The 21,877-nt window shown below is 37.7% G+C and overlaps 1 protein-coding gene across 5 annotated transcripts in view; it reads right to left on the reverse strand.

The window, feature by feature from the left end:
- Window positions 1–9,128, reverse strand: part of LOC127506204 (adhesion G protein-coupled receptor L2-like) — a 116,181-nt gene extending 107,053 nt beyond the window's left edge. The window contains exon 1 of one of the 5 annotated variants that reach the window (XM_051882448.1): window positions 8,471–9,108. The gene's annotated coding sequence lies outside the window, so the exon portion shown is untranslated. Of the gene's footprint in view, window positions 1–8,470 lie in introns of all 5 variants that reach the window. The other 4 variants (XM_051882459.1, XM_051882467.1, XM_051882478.1 and 1 more) reach the window with 4 other exon arrangements.
- Window positions 9,129–21,877: the final 12,749 nt, after the last annotated feature.

Genomic DNA, 21,877 nt, shown 5'->3' on the forward strand with positions numbered 1-21,877 from the left:
CACAAAATGCAGCCAACTGTGTTCTATCAGAGAAAAATAAATACCAGGCACAAATGCTGCAGAAATATATTTTTAGAAGGGCAAAAACTAACTCCACATATGCGTTTTTTCTGTGGGTTTTTTTCTTTTTTTCCAGACAGGTTCATCAAGAGAGTGTCATACAATAATGCTCTATGCATTAACACATCAATTGATTCCACATGTGCTGCCTTCCTCTTCAAGAAAATGTGGCAAAAATGGCGAAGACAACTGCCTCTAGTATCATCTTGACTGACACTAGGGCTTGCGCCCTAATAGTTAACCAAACATTAGCCGATGAGAGGCTTGGTCGACCAAATTTTAATTAGTTGGTCACCAAAAAACTCTACTGGAGTTGGTGAAGTCACGCAGTCTGTGACGGACAGATCGTTAACACAGCTGGTCCATGTGGCAATTATGTCGGGCAGGAAATCCAAACGTTTGCATATCATTCAATGAGGCTTATCATTTGAAACACATAAGTTGTAGCCTATTTTTAGGCACATATCCAAGTGTTCATGCAGAGTGTGGAAGCTAAATTAGTACTGTGCTTATGGCATGGCATGGCATATTTAACTTAACATGCACTTCTCTCTATAAACACAGAAGCACTGGGATAAAAGTTTATAGTTCTGATGTCTACAGTAGTGATCAAAATAGAATAAATGACCTTTTGAAAGCAAGTTGATGCTTCAAATAAAGATTGTATTAATTACACTGTTTCACCAGTAGGTGGTGACAAGTGACTATTAAACAAATGTACGTCATTATTCTTTCAAGAGATTCTTTAAAAAAAACTCATTCAGTAATGAAACAAGTGAAGTCTTTATGAGTGAGTCATTGAATCATTCATTCAATCCATTTATTTTTAAATAATTCATAAAAATTAATTTTTTAAATAAACTGCAGCAATTAACATTTTGTCATAACCTGTAGTAAATTACATTATTTGTTTAGTTGTCCATTCAGAATCATGATCTTGATTTTAAACGAATAAACAAAAACAAAAAAAATTAAATTGCGATTCTCAATTTAATCAGAATCATGCAGCTCTAGTTCAGTTCATTTCTCTAATGTAGAACAATGTTAGCAATATTACATATAATATAAGCCCTGAAACTCAAACCATTTTCCGAAGCAATTAAAATCATAAACATGCAACTAGTCAACTAATGGCTTAAATGAACAACTACTAGTCGGGGGCAGCCCTAACTGAAACAAACACAACAGATGTAACATTCCCAGCCACCGTATGCGTCCTCACAGCTAAAATTTTTTTAAAAAAATTAATTAGAAATTCCCACAGAGGTATACAAATACATTATCGCACTAGCCTCTGAAGAGCTTGTGGTCTCTTATCTATGTTAATGTAGCCATTTGTTGTGCGGCAGAGCCCAGGGGCCGGTGGAGAGGTCTCACAGGTCAATGCTAATCCTCTGATAGATGGAGCTACAAGACCTTTAACCATTCATCAACCTCCTATCCACAGCTCCAACTGGATGTGCTGCCCCAACACAGAGCGCTTAATACATAACCCAAAGGGTCTCACAAATATCCATCCGTCAATCTTGGCAGCTCCAACAGGGTGTGATTAAAAGACTCTTCTCTAAAAAGCTGCATGGAGGACTAATGTGTCCCGTTCACCAACACAGCGGAAAGAACTCATGCTAGGTATGCAATACAGGTTCTAACACACGTCATTGTGCATTACTTAAAATGTCAAGATTACAGAAGAGAACAAAGGTGAGGTTACAATACATTACCCAACAAACTGGAAGCTTGGTTTTACACTTAAGTTTCTCTGTAATTCTCCAAACTCTTTTCACCAACATGATTTATTAGTATTCATACATTTGTATGAAGTGTTGTTTTAGCACCAATGAAGCATACAAAGTTAACATACTGACAGCATCTAATTTAAAGCATTTTAAGCACTATATACTTTATATAAGGGCTGTCCCCGACTAAAGATATTTCTAGTCAAATAGTAGTCCTCCATTTAAGCCATTTTTTTGACACGCTCCAGTTCACGGAGACCAAAACGGCAGAAAGTGCATCCTGTTTTTTTCTTTTTTTTACAAAAGCACAACGTTTTATTGTTATTGTGAGTTTACACAAATAAAAGGAGTTTCAAATTATGTATTACTCTTATCTGTATGACAAAAATAACAGTATTTTAAGTATTTTACGCTGTTATCACAAACACTTGGATAATAATAATAATAATAATAATAACAACAACAACTAGGGCCTAATAATAACTAGGGCTGCCCCTTTATAGTCGAAAAGAGGCTTAGTCGACCAAAAATGTTATTAGTCGCAGGAAAAAACTCCACAGGAAAGGGCGAAGTCAGGCAGTCTATGACAGACAGATCGTTAACAGCTGGTCTATGTGGCAATTACAGTACATCAGGCAGGACATCCAAAAGCTCGCCTATCATTCACAGACCTCAAATATGGCTTATCATCTGAAACATGTAAGTAGTAGCATCTTTACATGGCCGCTTGCTTTAACGTTAACCTAGAAAAATGTGAACTATTCAAGTGTTTGTGCGGAGTGTGAAAGCTGAATAGTAGCACACTTACTGCATGACAGCTAACAGAGGCGCCGGTACGATCACTTGCACTTAAAATACTCATTTTTGGCCATACAGATAAGATTAATACATCTTTTGAATCTGTGAAGAGTCTACTTTTATTTGTGTGCACTCACAATAACAAGAAAACATGCTTTTTGTAAAATAATGAAAGCACACAGGATGCACTTTCTGAAAAACAGAACCAAAACTCCATGTAAACTTCCCTCACAGACATGAAAAACATATCTATAGAAAGCGAAATGTCTACTTTTAAATGAACCAATTCAAATGGAAAACAAATATTCTTAGGTTATGTGATCCGTATAAAACGTGCATATAGGCACGTCCACAACTGCAGAGATGACGAGTCAGCACCGTCAACTTCTTCACTGCAGCCGAAAATACAGAAAACACTCGTTCATCAATTAATTATTAAAATGTTAAAGCAATCTCCTTGCTGTTTTTCCCCAACGCATTCATAATCACTACTTTTGTCGGTGCGCTGTGGCAAGCTTTATGTGTGCTCTTGAACGCTGATTAGGCTGTAGGCATTAAAGGCTCTTTATTATGATTTATATGGTTTATTAATAAATGTGCGATTAGTCGACTAATCGCTTAAAATGCTAAGAGTAATCACTTAAAGTTGCTACTACTTACGTTTCAAATGATAAGCCATATTTGAGGTCGATAGATGATAGGCGAACGTTTGGATTTCCTAGCCGACATACTGTAATTACCACAAGGACCCGCTATTAACGACTTCGCCACTTCCTGTGCAGTTTTTTTTTCTGCAACTAACAAAATTTTGGTCGACTAAGTCTCTTCTCGTCGACTAACGTTTAGCCATGAAGATAAAGATATAAACATTAGCATCATGATTTTCTCTGAAGCTGTTTTTAAACGATGTGTATTGTGAAAAGCACTAAAAATATATATAATTGACTTGACTGACACCTTCACAGACATAGAAATGTGTATTCATAACAAAAGATTAAAAATGTTTAAAGAGAGATTATAAGTTTCATTCTGAGTTTTCTAAAGACTGTTCACAACCATTGTGACTGCGAACACACACACAAATGTCTAATCTTGTGGATTAAATGAGTGAAAACACATTTTCAGTGTTAAATAAAAAAATAAAACATTGAACAAAAGCATCCACGCACAACCGTTACATGTTTTCTGACAGATTGTAGCTTGTCCAGCGCTACTTCCAACCAGCATTTTCTTTCCCTACATTTCTCCAGTCTTTTTTCACACAGATTAATTGGTGAGATATGCTTCTTCTACAGGTAAATTTTTCCTCTCCAGGTAAATTTTTCCTCTCCAACATTTGGCCTTCATTAGAGAAATAATAAGTGATGAAGGCCATATGAACAGTTTGTGTTTTCTCTATAGGAATCAGTGGCATTCTAGCACCATGTTCTACCAGTTGAACTGCAGTAACAGGAATGCGGACACTAGCTTTCTTTCATGTATAGATCAGTAATAAATGTGACCGGCAGAGCTTTGTTTGGCCTCTCGTAATACAAAACACTGAACAGACTAAAAACCAAGACGAGAGGTTTTTAACAGAGCTCTCTTTAAAAACTATTTTAATGGCCTATGTTGTTTGTTCCCAAAATATCTGAAAAAAAAAAAAAAAGTTGTATCAATAACTTTCACCATTGTCACTCAAAGAGCACTATGTGTTACTTTGCAGCTACTTAAGGTTATACGGATATACGGACTCTCACCAATTTTTTTTTTTTATCAAAGTAAAATAATGGGAAAAAAAGCAAAGTAAGATTTGTGAAAGCATGGAAAATATTTTCACCACATGCACAACGCATTTGCATTGGAGTATAAATATAAAATAAATAAAAAATAAGGGCATAAAATTACATACTGCAAAAGCTACTACCGGTAACTTTTCATGCTGTCTTTTGGCTATTTAGCTATATTACTATGACTTACAGATGTATGAATGTAAGTGACTTGTTTGTGCCAGTGTCTTCTATCCATGCAATTACAACTTGGCCTTCTTTGACCTCCATCTGTTTTGTTTTTTGTTAATTTTTTTGTGTTTTTGCTATTGATATTCTCTATAATGTGTGCTGTGTCCTGAAATGTAAAAAAATAAAATAAAATAAAAGTTATTAATTTGGAAATATTACAATGTTATTTATGTACCTGAAAAAGTACAACATCCCAATTATAGATTACAACTCTGCTTAAACGTAATAGTAAATTATGGTTATGTTGATCTACATTTAGAAAAGAGCATTAAAATGCTATCTAAATTCAAAATAGGGAGCTTGGTCATGTCAAGACAATATGAACATGCAAGTTTAGGTTATGTCCACATTTCTATTTGTTTTGTCATTGACAAAATATACATCTGTACTGCAAGACGAATGCATAAAGTTCTGGCTTTCTTCTGCATGGCTGCCATTTGCTCTCTCATATACTTCCTAATATGTTACTGAATTTGTCGCATGATTTAGAACATTTTAGTAAAGAGAAAACAACTTAGATAATGTGTTACTGATGTAGAAACTGTAATACTGGGTTTAGTGCAATTGTTTGTGTGCAATAAGCCATGTTGTATAGTGTTATATAGTAACCAACCATAGATGATTTTTGGTTACTAAACACCACATGATAGTGGCAGCTTGCTTACATGCATCAAGAAGTCTAAGTAGTAACGCGAGAAAAACACAAGACTTTCTAGGACAGTAGAAATAAGATATGTCAAGCACTTGAGTAATCCAGATCATTTCTGTGGGAACATTAGCAAACTACAGAGATCAATCTTCATTCATCGACTTTAAAGAGTGAAACAGATTCGGGGAGCTGTTAATTTAAACACAATTAAAAAGGTACAGGCAAGTGGCAAGTTAGGTCACGAAATCACACATTTGCCAATTCATAATACTAAAGATTAAAACTATGACATCCATTCATTGTGCTGTGTAACATGAGAAACATTAAATAATTATCATCATTCCTTATGCATGAGGTAGTCGGCGCAACAACTGAATTCTCCCACTGTACAAAACATCATTGAACTTTTCCAGATGCTTCATTCCTCATTGCACACAGCTCCATACCATTTTTTCCATCAACTCCGAGTACTAACCTCGTTCTGCCTTTCGCCCCAAGTTCTTGAGCCATTATTGCTTTCGACAGACAAAGTCTTTTGGTGGATGGAGTCAGTAAATAGTGGTAAAACAAACCAGCGGTGTAATATGATATAGCTGAATTTTGTCTTCAATGACGTTTTCTTCTGTGCAGCTATGTTCACAGCATATAGAAAATAAAGTTAAAGAATACCTTATATATGTTTGTATGTATGTATATGCATTCTTTAGCTTTATTTCAAAAGGACAGTGAGGAGAGTTTGACAGAGAGAGAGAGAGAGAGAGAGAGAGAGAGAGAGAGAGAGAGAGAGAGAGAGAGAGAGAATCAGAAAAAGTACCCCAAGCCACCAGGACTCAAAATTGGGACGCTAAAAGCACAGTGTGTTGAAGAACATCCCACAAGACTACAGACTCTGACAGCATTGTTTCAAAGATACAGTAAGTAGCCGGTTTCACACCAACGGTGTAATGTAATGTGTGAAACTGCATTCACTATGTGCCACAACTCATTATGTGTGTTACAGTGCATGATCGTGATTAAATCATCAAACCAGTAGCCTAATCATTATGGTGAAGTGCTGATAGGGAATCAGTTAGGTGATATTGAAATTGTCTATATAAATAAAAATGTAAAATTGATCAGATCACTGTTATCTCCTTAGAATAACACTTAGAAAAACATAACTAAAGTTTCCACCAACCATTGTTACTAGAATCTAAACAAATTTTAAAAGAAGTTTAGCAGACTTCAACAATCAGACATTTAGCTTCTTTTTGGACTGTTTTACTGTATAAACTATGATATACAGCTTGATTGCTTGAATCGTTGCAAAATGTAAAAGCTGCTTTGTGAAGCTGCTTTGAAACAATGTGTATTGTGAAAAGCACTATATACAAATAAATTTGACTTGACATTGACAATACTGGTGAAAACTCTGGTACAATCAGCCATGAGAATACTGCAAACCATCAGATTTAATGCACAGAAGAGCAAAGCACAACTGCTGTAAAACAAAAACAACAAATCGAGATACTGAGAGGCTATAGTGCATTTTTACAAATTCACAATAAAATTACATTTCTTAAAGTCGTTTAACTTAAATCTAAGAACAATGCAAAGTCAAAAAAGTCCTAAATCTTCTGACAATCAAGATCTGGATCCTTTCTGACTAGGGAATTTTTGGAAAATTGGAAAATAACTCATTTAATTGAATCTTTTAGTATCTGAAAACAAAAGGCTCAATGAAAAAGAAAATCAGATTTAATGTACTTTAGTATAAATGGCAAATCAGTAAGTTTCAAAGATCTCTGAACACAACTGTGTGCCTCAGTTCAGCCATACTTTGGGAGGGGGATGGTGGCGACTCAAGTTTTTCGCAATTGAGATTCAACCACTTTGTTATGTAAATGCAAGCTTGGAAATGAAGCAGCAGAAATCACAGGCAGTTGATGTGAGCTGAGATGGCACTTCCTCAACAAACGGAGCGCTCCACAACTGTGCATTTGTTCATGCAAGTTCAGTCTCTGAATTCAAATGAATGAGCACTAAACAATGACTCATAATACAGATCTGAAATACATTTAAACTGTACATACATTTAAAATGTAAACTATGAGTCCTTCATTTGTCCTTTTTCTATACCATTCTGTTTTATATCCACACTTACAGAATTATTTCAAGTAAAATGCATTTGGTTAAAGAGGATTCATTCAGACAACATGTTCTTTTTTAACTGTTTTGCTCATGTCACGTTCAGACGCGTGTGTCTGCTTTCAGGTTTATTTTGCTGCGCTCCTTCTTACTGTTTTTGAACACAAAACACATCCTGTGTGAACACCTTCTAATCCGAATTCAAATTTGACAACCATGTTGCTGTTTATTTTAGTGCCATTTTTATGACTTCTTATTCAAATGACAAATTATAGGCTCATCCATGAGTTTGTCTCTCATGAGCTATTGTGACATGTGTAGCTCATAACATGGTGAATAATGCATGTGCAGTAAAATGATCTTAATGTAGCTGCAGCACACGGACCTTCAAAAGTCATCTGAAATAAACTCCTATTCCCATTTTATCAAGAAAGGGCTCATCCCAAAATATCCCACTCTAAACTACTCATAAGCCATTCTGTTAAATAAAAAGTTTACTACTGTATTCATTTTATTTTACTAAAGCTTCTACATTCTATGCATATATATATATATATATATATAAATAAACAGAGCTACAATGCAGAATGAAAGTGGGCTTTTGTTTGTTGTAGCTATAGTTTGAGAAACTATACTCATCATAGTCTCTCATAGTGTTTTGCCCCTTAAATTTTTGTTTTATTGCACAGGTCTCTATATTTCTCCTATAGAGATAATTCTTGGACAGATAAGCATGATGTATAGCCTCCTATGAAATCACATCTGGCCCTCATCCTTTTCTTTTTAAAGAAAAAAAAAAACATTTCTTTCTAAGATAAACTGCCGTGTTATCAATATTACTAAAACAATGCACGCGCCATTAGCCGTCCCTGCATGCTTTCACCCCTTTAGACATTAAATCTTTAAAAAGTATTAAGAAAGATCTTCATCCTGCTGATGTTTTGTTTAAAAAAAAACACTGCAGTTTTGATGCTCGTTGTCCCAGTGTCTTAAGACTCAAATGGAGTCGCTAAATGTGTAGACATGAAATAAAAAAAAAACACGACATTCAGTCACACTGTGACCGTACAATGAAAATATGCAAGGTGAATAATACTCACAGATTGAGGAATAGTCCCAGCGGACCTATTGACGCAAGATAAAACGAGGGTTTATAAGTCACCTCTAAATCAGCGCACAAAGACTTTCATCGCGTCCAGTGCGTTCGCGCAGGTAGATCGCAGATCCGTGCAGTCCAGATAACCCCATTAGGCCTACCAATATGGAATGCTGAGGAAAACGAACCCCGAGTGCTCATTTAGAATGAGCATTTCGTCGTTTTCAGCAGCCGGAGTTGTCCTGCTCCATGCAACACTCGGTTTAGGGGAGAGCGCGATGAATGTCCGTTTAAATCAAAGCCACGCGCCTTTCCGTCGTCGTGGTGGCCCGACGGGTTTACTTCTAAACCCCCGTTTTGCAGTACCGAGGCGGTACTTGCCCCACACTCAATTGGAAGAATGTATTTAAAAAAAAACAACTTAAGGAAATTCCACTCGTTTCGTACTGCGGAAAGTGAGTCTCGATCCAGGATCAGAAAGACGGCTAGAGCGTCGAGCCGGCTGCGTGTCTCACTGCAGAGGCGCACTGGAAAACCCGACCTGGAGTTCACACAGACCTGAAGACGGACCGGAGCAGCACCTGGCCTACGGAGTCATGCCCATTCAAGGGGCCATAAACCTCACGGAAGTCTCTCTTCTCAACAACTGTTCAAACACTGCCAAAACTTTGCTCTGGGATAGTGATATAAAATCTGTCTTCGTCTCACACACTGCTCATTCTACACTTTTGTTTAATATTATTGTCTAAATTCTGTGTGAGCACTAGTCTACACTATTACAGTAATACTTTGGGATCAGCTGTATAGAAATTGTGTGATTATTACATCACAATCTATTATTAAACACATCACAATTGTGTAATCACTTTACAATTATTTTAACACTTGTTGATTCATGAATCATATGAGAATGAGAACTTTTTGTATTTTCATTACAACTATTACAGTTTTGTGGGCTGTTTTTCACAACCATACAGTAAAACATGTCTGCCCAGCTAAAAGAGAACATTAGCTAACATTCTGGCAAGGTTCTCTCAAAGTTATAAACAAACGTTCCTCCACTAACGTTAATGAATGTTCGTTCAAAGTTATTTGACCTTTACAAATGTTCTCAAAACGTTAGCACAATAACACTTATAAACTGTTAATTTAAATTTTTTCTTCTTTTTTTGTTTTGAAATGTTACTTGTTTCAGAATGTTCAGAGAACATTCAAACATAACATTCCCATAATGTTTGAAGAATGTTAAAATGGAATGTTCCCTTAATGTTCTTATTGGCAAGAAAAAAAGTTTTTAAAACATTAAAAAAAAAAAAAACTTTTGAAGAAATTAAACTTGGTTTTAATTAAGTCAAAGTATTTTTATATGACTAAGTATTTTATTTTATGGTTAGTTTAAGGGTTAAATTATTTACAAAAGTTCTTTATAAAAAATAACTGCACATTTTAACATATTACAGTGAAATGAGGTGACATCCATGGTTTTACCTCCAATTATTGCACATCATGTTTGGCCATTTTGATCCCACTCTCCCTTCGAATCAAGAAGGAAAACAAGCTGAATCATTTCTCTTAGATGAAGGAGGACATTGAGGAAAGATCCTTTCGGCTGATGAATGAGATTTAGAGAAGAGTCAGATCGGCAGGAAGTGGAGAGTGGAACAGGAGGGATGAATGAATTAGGCAGACTCAGTGGTAACTTGAGCCCCATGCAGTCATCTCAACACTTCAACCAACAAAAAATGTTTGTCCAGCCATTTGTTCCCAGTGGTGTCAGTAGTATCTCCCCTGAGTAATACCTCTGGGGGCCCCAGCCCGCTTCCAGGAGGAACCAAGATAGCCAAGGGAACAAATGATATGTGCTGCAACAATAGTCAGTTCTTTGAAACATATCAGACTGCATTTTGTCATTGTGATTCAGTGTGATTGTGAAAAGAACAACTTTCAATTTGAGGACTGTAGTTCAGTGGAATCTAAGTCTTAAAAAGCGCAAGGAATTGTCTTATATCACACCACTAAGCATTCTGATTGGTTTCAAACACACCATCTTTATTGTCTCACCAGTATATATCTGAAGGAATGACAGATTTTCTCATTTGAACCAGAACTCACTCTGCTACTGTGCTTACACAAATACAAAAACAAGTTTCACGTTGCTTCAGAAAAATTAATTTCCATCTTTTTCTTTTTTACTCCAAGAATAAGAACATAGGTCATAGGATCTCATGTGGTGTCAATATTAATAATATTTTAAAAAAGGAAAGGAAGCACACAAGGGAAGCTATGAATTTGGGTCAGATTCACAAGGTGGATTAGTGGTGTACTCTCATGTATTAATTGGCATAATTTTACATAATACAAAATAGCAGAATATACCGCAGGTTTCCACCACCATAGCCACATATTGTTATTTGAGCAAAAAAATGTTTAAGTGGGTCGAACAAACAGGAGGAAATAGATACTGACATTCAATGTGTTTTTATAGTTTTCTTGTGTAAAGCTAACTCTTATTTGCATGATATATGCAAATTATCTATTTATAATTATAATTATCTATTTATTATAAACTATTTATTATTAAAAACATAAAGTCAGTCTCCATTATAATGTAATGCAAAGTTTCAAAATTAGAATATTTGAAAAAACTTTGTAATACTTTGCAATAAATTCACATTAGTTAACTTTAGTTTATGCATTAACCTTAACTAACACTGAATAATACAATGGTTGTAGATTACATTTTCAAGTATTAACATTTGTTAACAATAGTTAATAAAACTACAACTGTTTATTGTTAGTTTATGTTTGCTCTGATGTATTAAATAATATGAACAGATATAACTTTAAAAGATCATTATAAAATAACTTATTTTGACAACCTATTAGTAAATGTTGAAATTAACATTAACAAAGATTTATAAATAAGTATTTTTCATTTTCAATTTCACTATGCGTTGGTAATAGCGTAAAATATAAAATACTCAATCAGCTAATGAATCAGCAAATGCATGTACGTTTTTTACAGAGATCAAATAAATGAATATACAATAAATGTATAAATGTGACTGTAAAAAAAAAAAAAAAAAAAGGAAAATCCAACTACAGCTTACCTACAGTGAGAACATCTTATACCAAAACTGGAAAATTGATCTGGTTCAAACCTGAATGTTTCAATCAAAAATAGAATTTATCAAGCTTGCCTTCTTTGATATAGCAGTTGAAAACTACAGACCAGTCTCTCTTCTTCCTTCTCTGTCAAAAACTCTTTAAAGAGTTTTGTTCAAATCAACTCTCTGCTTTTCTCTCACAGAATGGCCTATTTGAAAACAACCAGTCAGGCTTTAAAACCAGACACTCAACGGAGACCGCCCAGATGTCTGTTGCTAAAACTGTTTGGCTGGCAAGAGCAAACTTCTGATCATTTGTTCTTATTCTCTTCTGCCTTTGACACTGTAAACCAACAGATCCTTCTGTCCAACCTTCATGACTTAGTCATCACAGATACTTTGTGGCTTCAGTCTTACCTCAAATTTAAATCTTTCAAGGTTTCATGTGGAGGGGTGTCTGAGTCAAATTAGCTAATCACTGGGGTACCTCAAGGTTCAGTGCTTGGACCTCTTTTTTCTCCAATTACACTGGGATGGATCATAAAGGCACATGACTTCTACCATTGCTATGCAGATGATATGCAGCTTTGTGTCATTTCAACCTGATGATCCCACTGTCTCAGCTCATGTCTTTGCCTGCCTTCCAGACATCTCAGCTTGAATAAAGCATCATCTACAGCTCAACCTTGCAAAGACAGAGCTCCTGTAATCCCTGCAAACCTGTCAGTCAAACATAACATCACTGTTCATTTGGGATCTACATCACTGGGATCTACAACCAGGACAGCAAGGAACCTGGAGGTAGGGTTTGATGACTAAATGATTTTCCACCTACATTTCAATATGGCCTGATCATGTAGAATTGTGCTTTATAACATCAGGAAAATTATACCCTTCCTGTTAGAGCAGGGGTGCCCAATCCTAATCATGGAGATCTACCTTCCTGCAAAGTTCAGCTCCAACCCTGATCAAACACACCTGGACCAGCTAATAGATTTCAAGGAGCACTTGATAATTACAGACAGGTGTGTTGGATCAGGGTTGTATCTGAACTCTGCAGGCTGGTAGATCTCCAGGAACAGGATTGGGCACCCCTGTGTTAGAGTATGCAGTGCAGTTCCTTGTCCAAGCTCTTGTCATTTCAAGACTGGACTACTGTAATGTTTTACTGGCAGGCCTTCCAGCCAGCACAACTAACCTTTTGCAGATGATCTAGAATGCTGGTCCTCAGTCCTGCCAGCTATGGTCAGTGAATGAGTAGCGCCTTTTGGAGGCAGGCACAAAGTTGCTCTCCCAAGCCTTCACCCTCTCTTCCCCTTCAGTTCCCCTATGGTGGTCTCCATCTCTGTTGGTGCCACTGTGGTCTCCAAGGCCAATTACACCTCATGGTCCTGGCCCTCCATCCCTCCCCCTAGTGCTCTCCACCGCCACCTCTCGAAAGAACATTTGTTCTATGTTTTTGTGCCTTTTGGGCTGCCAGGAGCGGCAATGTTTATTTATGTTTAATGTTTTAATGTCTTCATGCTCTTGTTTTGGGGACTTTTAGTATGTAGCTATGTTCTGTTCCTGTTTCCCCTCATTAACCCATGTCTATTTAATGCTTTGTGTTGTCTTTGTTGATCTTTCTGGTCTTGATCCTTGAATGATTTTGTTGGTGAGCTCAGTTCTGTTTTCCTTTTTCTTCTGAGTTCCCGGTGTGACAACAAGTCCTTAGGTGTGTTTGACTTTATGCAGTGCTGCACAGACCAATCAGCATCTGACTTGAAACAGCGCAAGTTGGTTAGAAATTTTGTCCAACTTGAGATGGCAACGATGCTATGTCAGCATTTCAAAACAGCATTTCAGGTGCTGTGCAAAGAGATCTGTCCGCTAGTTGGTCCAGATATGCCGTCCCACCGCAAAGTCACGTCTTTTTTGAAGTGCATCAAGGAATTTAATCGGTAAAAGTGTTTCTATTGCAGTTTATGAGCATGTTTCCGTATCACATAAAAAATGTATCTGACTCATATGACCGCATTAGTTTTTTATGCACATTTTTAGAATCTATGCACATCTTGGTGTTTCCATCCAACAGTTTTTAATGCGATATCCCAAAATGCGCATAAAAATAGGTGGATGAAACATAGCAACTGTGATGTATGCCATCAAAGTACCTCGAGAGTGATTCAAGAGCAGTCGGCCGGCTCATTCTGTGCAGCTTTTCCAGAGCTGCTGTTCGAGCTCTGATGAAAACACAGCTGTTTTGCGGTTTGCCGGATTCACGATGATATAGGCTGCGTCCGAAAACTGGAAAATGCTGCCTTCGGAGGACACATTTCAAGGTAGGAAGGCATCAAGGCAAGTCTGAATCCATTGTTAGCTTCACTTCCTGTCTCCTGAGATACCTTCATCTGATCAATTTTTGAAGGCAGCATAGACGTATCTGAAGTGTCTGATTTGCCTCAGTTTTTCTCAGTTTCCATTTCCTCCCCGACTGCAAGTGGCAAATCTCACCAATCAGTTCCATCCAGACACATTTTTAAAACCCAAAGCTGGTGGGACATGGGAGACGAGTTCATGTATGTAAGAAAAATAATTAAAATGTTTTGTTGTGATTATATTGCACACATTTTTGTCATGCATGAAAAATATTTTAATATGTAGTTTGCACCTGTGGTGTCTATTAAAGAGACAGCTAAATTCAATATCAATTTAAAAAATAGCAATTAGAAGGGACAGTCCCTTTTTTAATTGCCACTTACTACTGTAGTTAGTGGCAGTAGTGATATTAGAAGGAGGGACATTTTCATATAGCATTCAACAACTAAATATGTGTTGCACTTGATGATCAGTGTTCAATATGTTTGTTGTCCATTTTTAATTATTAAGGTTAATTTGTTGTATCTTTCTCATGTACAATAGGCGTAGCCTAAAAAAAAAAAAAAATGATGACATCTAAAGAAGAATTTCAGCAGGAAAATATTTAAAATTTTCCATTCACATGCACAGGGTTTCATTTTCTCACCAGCCTCTGCTTTGTACTCTCTCCATTTGTACATGTGTTTCCCTTTTAGACATTGTTCTCTATGTTGGGAAAACTTCACAAAGAACTGAGAACTTTTCAGAAAGTGTTTCACCACTAATAAGAGAGCACTGGAGAACTGTGGCAAAATATATCTGTTGTAAATGAGTCATTCATTGGTTAGTTGGGTTGAAAAAAAACAATGTTGTGCAGATGACTCTCCATAAAAACTTTGTGATGAAACACATTTCTGTGCTTTTTAATGGGACACAAAGCACATGCCATGTACTCCACCCACAAACTATCTCCCACTTTTTAAATCGCATTCTTTGCTGTTGAAGTCGACTCTATCCTTCACCCGCCTGCTCATTAATCTATGAGAGACTGAAAACAGTGATGCTGATTTCAACACTAATTAAACAAAATCTGATGAGCCAGATCTCTTCTACTGTTCAGTTTAAAAGACTTCTGAGTTAGTGTCTACTGGAACCCTCTTGTATTTCTACTGATTTTATCCGGTTTTTAAAGTCAACATGAAATCAAAATTGACAATTCTTTTTTTTATGGAATATTACTTATATTATGAATAATTCATAATCTTTTTCAGAATAACTTCCCCTCCATCTTGCAGCGACATCTCTTCTCTTCTCTGATGATGTGTTTACCTGTCAGTCACATGAGATCGACCAATAGCAAATCACAACCATCCAATCAATTCCGCGAGTGAGAGCCTTTCAGCTGGCTGAGGACCGAGCGGCAGTGTGTCCGGGAAAGATTTTTTTTTCCTCTCTCCCCTTTTTCGTCTTTGTCACTCCTGATGCTTCCGTCTCCTTTCCTCTCACCTCGTCTGTCCTTAACCCCAGATGCTGCGGCTACCGTGACGGGTCCCCCTGGAACGGGGTGGGGGTGTGAGTAGAGCGCAGACTCGTGAGTACCCCCGGCCTGCGAGGGGCGATGGGGGTAGGTGGTAGGAAGGATGAGGCAGAGAGAATGGGACGAGGCAAGTGGTGTGATTGATAATGAGTGCCACTTGTGCACCGCACCAGTCCCGTATCTCACAGAGGAGTTCAGAAGCATAAAAGGAGGAGTGATGACAATGAAGGAAGAGAGGACCAGGCCTGGACTTTATGTTATGTTTTGTTTATGTGTATGTTATCCATGAGGGGTTGCCGCTTTTACTTTTGTTTTGTGTTGGTGTTTGTTTTGTTGATTATTAAATCCGGTTCCTGCCTCATTCTTCTCTGAACAACTAACCATGCTACACTTAGCTTAAAGTGTTAGTTCACCCAAAAATGAAAATTATCCCATGATTTACTCACCATCAAACCATTCTAGGTGTATTTGACTATCTTCTTTCAGACGAACACAATCAGAGATATATTTTAATATCCTGGCTCTTCCAAGCTTTATAATGGTAGTGAATGGGAGGTGCGATTTTGAAGCCCCTAAAAAATGCATCTATCCATCATAAAAATAATCCATACGGCTCCAGGGAGTTAATAAAAGCATTCTGAAGCGAAGTGATGGGTTATCCATATAATATAAACCTTATAAAATAATAACTAAATAATAAAATAACTAGCTTACGGCAGACGATCGTACACATACTGCGCAAGTAGACTTGCGCCACAAGAGTAACAACTGACGCAATGTATGACATAGGATGTAGGAGTATCGTAAACTCCTCCATCCTGACGCCTCTCACGGTTCAAACAAGTAGTGCTGTGTAACAAACTCAAACTCCTCTTCGGATCAGGGATTACTCTTCCGCCACAAATTGATATGTACGGCCGTCTGCTAGAAGCTAGTTATTTTAGTTAATAAAATTTTAAATAAGGATATTTTTCTTAAAAAACCCAGTATCTTCGCTTCAGAAGGCATTTATTAAACCCCTGGAGCCATATGGATTATTTTTGTTATGGATGGATGCATTTTTGGGGGCTTCAAAATTGCACCCCCCATTCATTACCATTATAAAGCTTGGAAAAGCCAGGATATAATTTAAATATATCTCTGATTGTGTTAGTCTGAAAGAAGATATACACCTAGGATGGCTTGAGGGTGAGTAAATCATGGGATAATTTTCATTTTTGGGTGAACTATCACTTTAAAAGTTTGAATTATGCACATAAAAGACTGTTGAGATGGTATTCTCAAACAAGGAAGAGGCTTGAACTCGGAAACAGTAATCGATACATAATAAGTGGATTAGGGCCCTGTGCACTGTAGGTTTTTGAAGATTTTTGAATTTTTGAATGTGCTAAGTACTTTGTGCATGTGAGTCACACTACAATTTATGGTGTGTTTCATGTTCACTGTCCACAGAGTAAATTACCTGACCATCAACTTAATGTCACAGCCCCTCTCCCAGCACACTCTGCTTACTCTTTCCAGAGTAATTTTTAATGCACACACACCTGGAATCTATGTTAATTTATTTTGATTGATAATCCATCACCTGTTCTTTCCATCATTGATTCTCTGTGTTTTCTCTCTTGTTTCTGTCAGCATTTGCAAAGAAAGACTGCTATTCTCTGAGTTAAGGCCTTGGTATCATTATTCATCTGTCTGCTCACTTGCATTCCTGTCATTTACTATAACATTCAATAAATTCTGCATTTGAGTTTATCTTCTGTCTCTGTCTAGACCTGTGAAGATTTGGTACATTGTTATGGTTTACACTTTGTGATTTTAATTCAAATCAAATTTGAGGTTAACCTGATCAAGAAAATAAGATGTTGATGGCCAGATAAGGCATGCCATTGAATTATGAGTTAAAATGGTGATATTGTCAACTATGTTACCTGTCATCTTCACCTTGTATTAGCCGATTTTTGGATAACATTCATGGTTCTCTTTCAACTTCAGTTCGCTCAACATTTGAGTCAGTAGCTGACCTTACTGAATCATACATAAGTACACTGACCAATGACATTCAGAGTACAAAAAAGAGGTGAGCCTACCCGGTATGTAATGTGGCACCTCCTGAATATAAGGCTACATTGCATTAGAAACTTTCTCCTTCAGACAGTGCTCCGTCTGAAAAAAATCCTTTACAACTTCCTTGCCATTGATCTGCACTACTTCAGAGTATGAAAAACATTTCACTGCTCCTCTGAAGCACTCCGGCAAGGACAACTCATCATGTCATTCAAGAAGTACAATTCCTGCGTGGGCCCGATGGAGCAGCAATACTCGGCAAAGCAGGCAATACTTCTGTCCCCATGGATTTTGAATTGCTTTGAGTTCTGGTAGAGAAACTTGGCCTAGAGTGGTCTTCCTCTGTCAAGCCTTCACAGAGCTGATTGGATAAGTGGTTTCTCTAGTCGGGCCTCAGAAACCAGACACTTATTTCCCAGCCCGAACCCAGTGCTGATTAAGTAGCTTTGCAGTGCCATGGATTTGGCTCTGAGTGACCAGAGAGACAGCACATTTAGCCTTTTTGGGGATGCGGTTGAATCAGAGTGCTTCCTAGATACTCAGAAGCAGACAAAAGGCAGAAGTCATCATTTCATGCTAAAGCACGCCGGAGCACCCCCTCCCACTCGCTATCGCTCCTTATCTGTGCGACGTTCTGCCAGACCACCAGCCAGCTCTGCCTCAGCCCCATGTAGAGAGCCTGAGCCAGCTGTAAAGGCCAAGTTCTTGTGGCCATAGTACCACCCCTTTCCAGAGTGTGAAGGTCCTCACCCAAGTGACAAACAAGCTTGAGAAAAAACATTGTTCCTACAGTGTTGCTCAGAAGAGGAAACTGCTGTATGGCATTGAACATGGTACGACAGCAAAGTCTGCTTGTTGTTTTTATGTAGCTCACATCCCACTGTCATCGCTTGTGGGCGATGAGGGCAAAAAGTGTTATTGTGTTCCAGCTGTTCCACTGTGCAGTGTAATATAGTTGAAAAAATGCACAATACACCTCAACATCAGAGCTCTTTTCCACTTTCAACTCACACTCACTCTCACTATGAACAGTTTCCTACCTCCGAGCGGCGAGCTGGCTTGTACAAAGTGCTTCAGCCCCTATCAAAGTTTGCAGAGGTGTGGCCAGCCCTGCTGAGTATATCCAGGTAGGTCATGAGAAAAAATTCCCTGTGGGCTCTTCCATCACCAGCTTGTCTGTGGTTCCTTCCTCTGCCAGCTCCTCCATTGTCTATGTCACTGCCTGCTCTTCTGCCGCTGGTCCTGTCACTCTCTCATCATTGTTTTCCTGTGTTTCCTTTCTGTTGTCATGGTTTCTAAGAAAGTTCTCATTCGTTGTCATAGTTACTCATTGTTAGATTGATTTCATTCACCTGCTCTTTGTTTAGTTCATCAGTTTGCTCTGTTCTTTGTCTGGTGTAGTTTGTGTATAGGTCACACTTTTGCATGCTTATTGTGTTCTTTGGATTCTCACCTTGTTGTATTTTTTTTTTTTAAATTTGTTTATTAAAGTAAAATTGCTGCAAATAGATCCGCTTTGCCTCATCTCATCATTTTACTGTTCAGACGTGACAGTGGTTCAATCCAAGTCTTCTGAAGAGACTAGTGATGCAAAGTCCGATTCATTTCCGCGAACCGGTTCTTTTCGGACAGTTTGGCTCAATGAAGCGGTTCAAAAAGCTGATTCATAGGTTCCTGATGTCATCATGCTCTGATGCCACTATGCATTTCTTTTCTAACAACTAAGTGTCATGTTATATCAATGAAACGTTCAAATAAAGTCATTTGTGTCAACACATACTGAAACATTCAAATAAAAAGTTATTTGTGTGAACGCATATTGCTGATTATTGCCTTTCATTCACTTTCATTCACATTCACACAAGTTTGTGGTCACAGCTTCATTGTCTCGCGGATCCTTTATGTCGGATATGACTGATCAATATTTATTAGCTTACATCTTGGATAAGATTCGCAACTACAACACACGTTTATGCACAAATGCAGATATGTTCTGCATGTCTAAAGTATAGAAAGAATAAACTCATTGGTTTCACTTAAGAACTTAAAATATAATCTGCATTTATAATATGCCACAGTAAAATTTATTTACATCTCTCGACAAAAAGGTTTTTACAGGTTTAAAAAAATGGTATTTAATAACAGTAGTCATAATAAGCATATTTCCAGTAGCTACGTGCCTCAGGCTTGCATGGTATCGTCAACTCACTCATCAGACTTCTCGGTGATCCTCGGGAAACTTTGACAGCTGGTTGAACCAGCTCATTCGGTTCTTTTTGAGTCGGACGTGCTACTTCGGCTTGTGCGTCTTGCGTCATCAACCCGGAACTAAAGTTTGATTCAATTCGATTAGTGAACCGGCTTGACCGGTTACTTCCTATGAACCGGTTTAACCGGCTCAAAAGAACGATTCGTTCAAGAACCGAACATCACTAGAAGAGACACGATCGCTTTATATGATGAACAGATTTCATTTCGATGTATGTATGTATACTAGGATGTAGGATGAAGCAGTGGAAATAATCCTGGAAAACTTTTTTCATAAAGCCCTAAAATATGGAGAGACCATTGGCCAGGTCATTTGACATGACCAGGGGCGAACTGGCCATCTGGAGCACCGGGAGTTTTTCCGGTGGGCCGCTAGACCAGTGGTTCTCAAACCTGTCCTGGAGTACCACCAGCCCTGGACATTTTGTATGTCTCCCTTATCTATCACACCTGATTCAACTAATGAGCTCATTAGTAGAGACTGCAAGACCTGAAATGGGTGTGTCCGATATAGGGAAACATACAAAATGTGCAGGGCTAGTGGTACTCCAGGACAGGTTTGAGAACCACTGCGCTGGACAATCTGGGTCGGCCCGTTGCTACGTAAATATATAAAGAAGGAATAATAGTATTTACATATAATTCCGCAGGCCCAGGCAAATGCCCACGCGGCCCACATGACTCAAAATGATTAACCTATTTAGCATGCTCTGGCTCTGTGCAGTGGTCTAACTGCGATCGTCAATGTCAAAATGTTTGAGATGGCCAATCAAATCAAAGAAGGCAGAAGTCGACCCCAAGCAGTAATTCCAGCGCAGCATTACAGGAATATTTGCTAACTGTTTAAGATAAAAATGTAAAGTAGGGTGGCCATCTGTCCGGTTTTAGGTCGGACAGTCCGGTTTTAAAATACCATGTCCGTCTACCGGCACAGCCTTGAGCCAGACGCTCATTTGTCCTCCTTTTAAAATCATCACTATTTTATACTTTATCCAATGGTATATAATTAATAAATAAATAGTTAAATTAAAACATAGGTTAAGTTTAACCTCTTGATGTACACCCCCCTTTTGAGCCCAAAACAGGAAAATGACATGCTTGAACTCAAATGGTTGTCTTTCCTAAACCCTTTAGAGTTTGAGCATAGTTGTGGTCAGAAGAATATAAATGGAGCTTTGTTTTTCAAGTTTCAGAATTAATATACTGTAAGTATAAGTTGTTATCATTCTTAATATTTTTAGACAGTATTCTATATAGTAAATGTTTTCCAAAAACAAAGTGACATCAAGCCTGAGGTCAGGTCAGTGAACATCAAGAGGTTAAGCTAATATTAATTGACTTAGCCTACATTTTAGACACAATATTGTCAATACTGTGTTTTTACTCCAAAATAGTTCCAAACAGAGTCACAGCAGAACGTTTGCATCTCTTCTGAACACAGTGGTGTTTTGTTCTTGAATGATTTTTTATTGAATCGCCTGAGTCAATGATTCAATGACCCATTCATAAACTTGCTTCCTGAATGCATCAGTCGTTCTGAACAAATTGGATGAATGCATGAATGAATGAATCATTTATTTAAACAATGACTTGTTGCCACCTACTGGTGGTTTTAGTTTCATATTTAAAGTATTATTTCATTTTTTTCCAAAATTTCATATTTCTTTATTCAATATATTTTTTTATTTAAAACATTAATCTTATTACAATATTTATGCATTTGTAAACATTCTGTGTTAATACATCTAAATGCCACTTCAGATGCATCTTCTCTGACGATCAGCACCAACACCCGCCTCTGCAGTAATATTTTAACACCGGACAGCGGACAGGTTTACAAACTTTCATCACAGACAACTGGGATTCATTAATAATCCGCTGTTATTGGTGAATGGGGCTGAACCGACAATCTCCCGCCTTGGTCTTCATCCTCCCGTCCCGCCAACAATAGATGATGTGGTGCCGGACTGACTATCTCCCGTGCCGGCGTTCATCCTCCCGTCTCGCGGCACCGACGTCTGGTGCCACAGTCGGCAGTACGTGCCTACCAATCACCAATGAGTGTAAGTTGCCTTGTGTTCTTATGTTATAATTA

This window comes from Ctenopharyngodon idella, chromosome 2, assembly GCF_019924925.1.
Source record: "Ctenopharyngodon idella isolate HZGC_01 chromosome 2, HZGC01, whole genome shotgun sequence".
In the NCBI taxonomy this organism is placed as follows: Eukaryota; Metazoa; Chordata; class Actinopteri; order Cypriniformes; family Xenocyprididae; genus Ctenopharyngodon; species Ctenopharyngodon idella.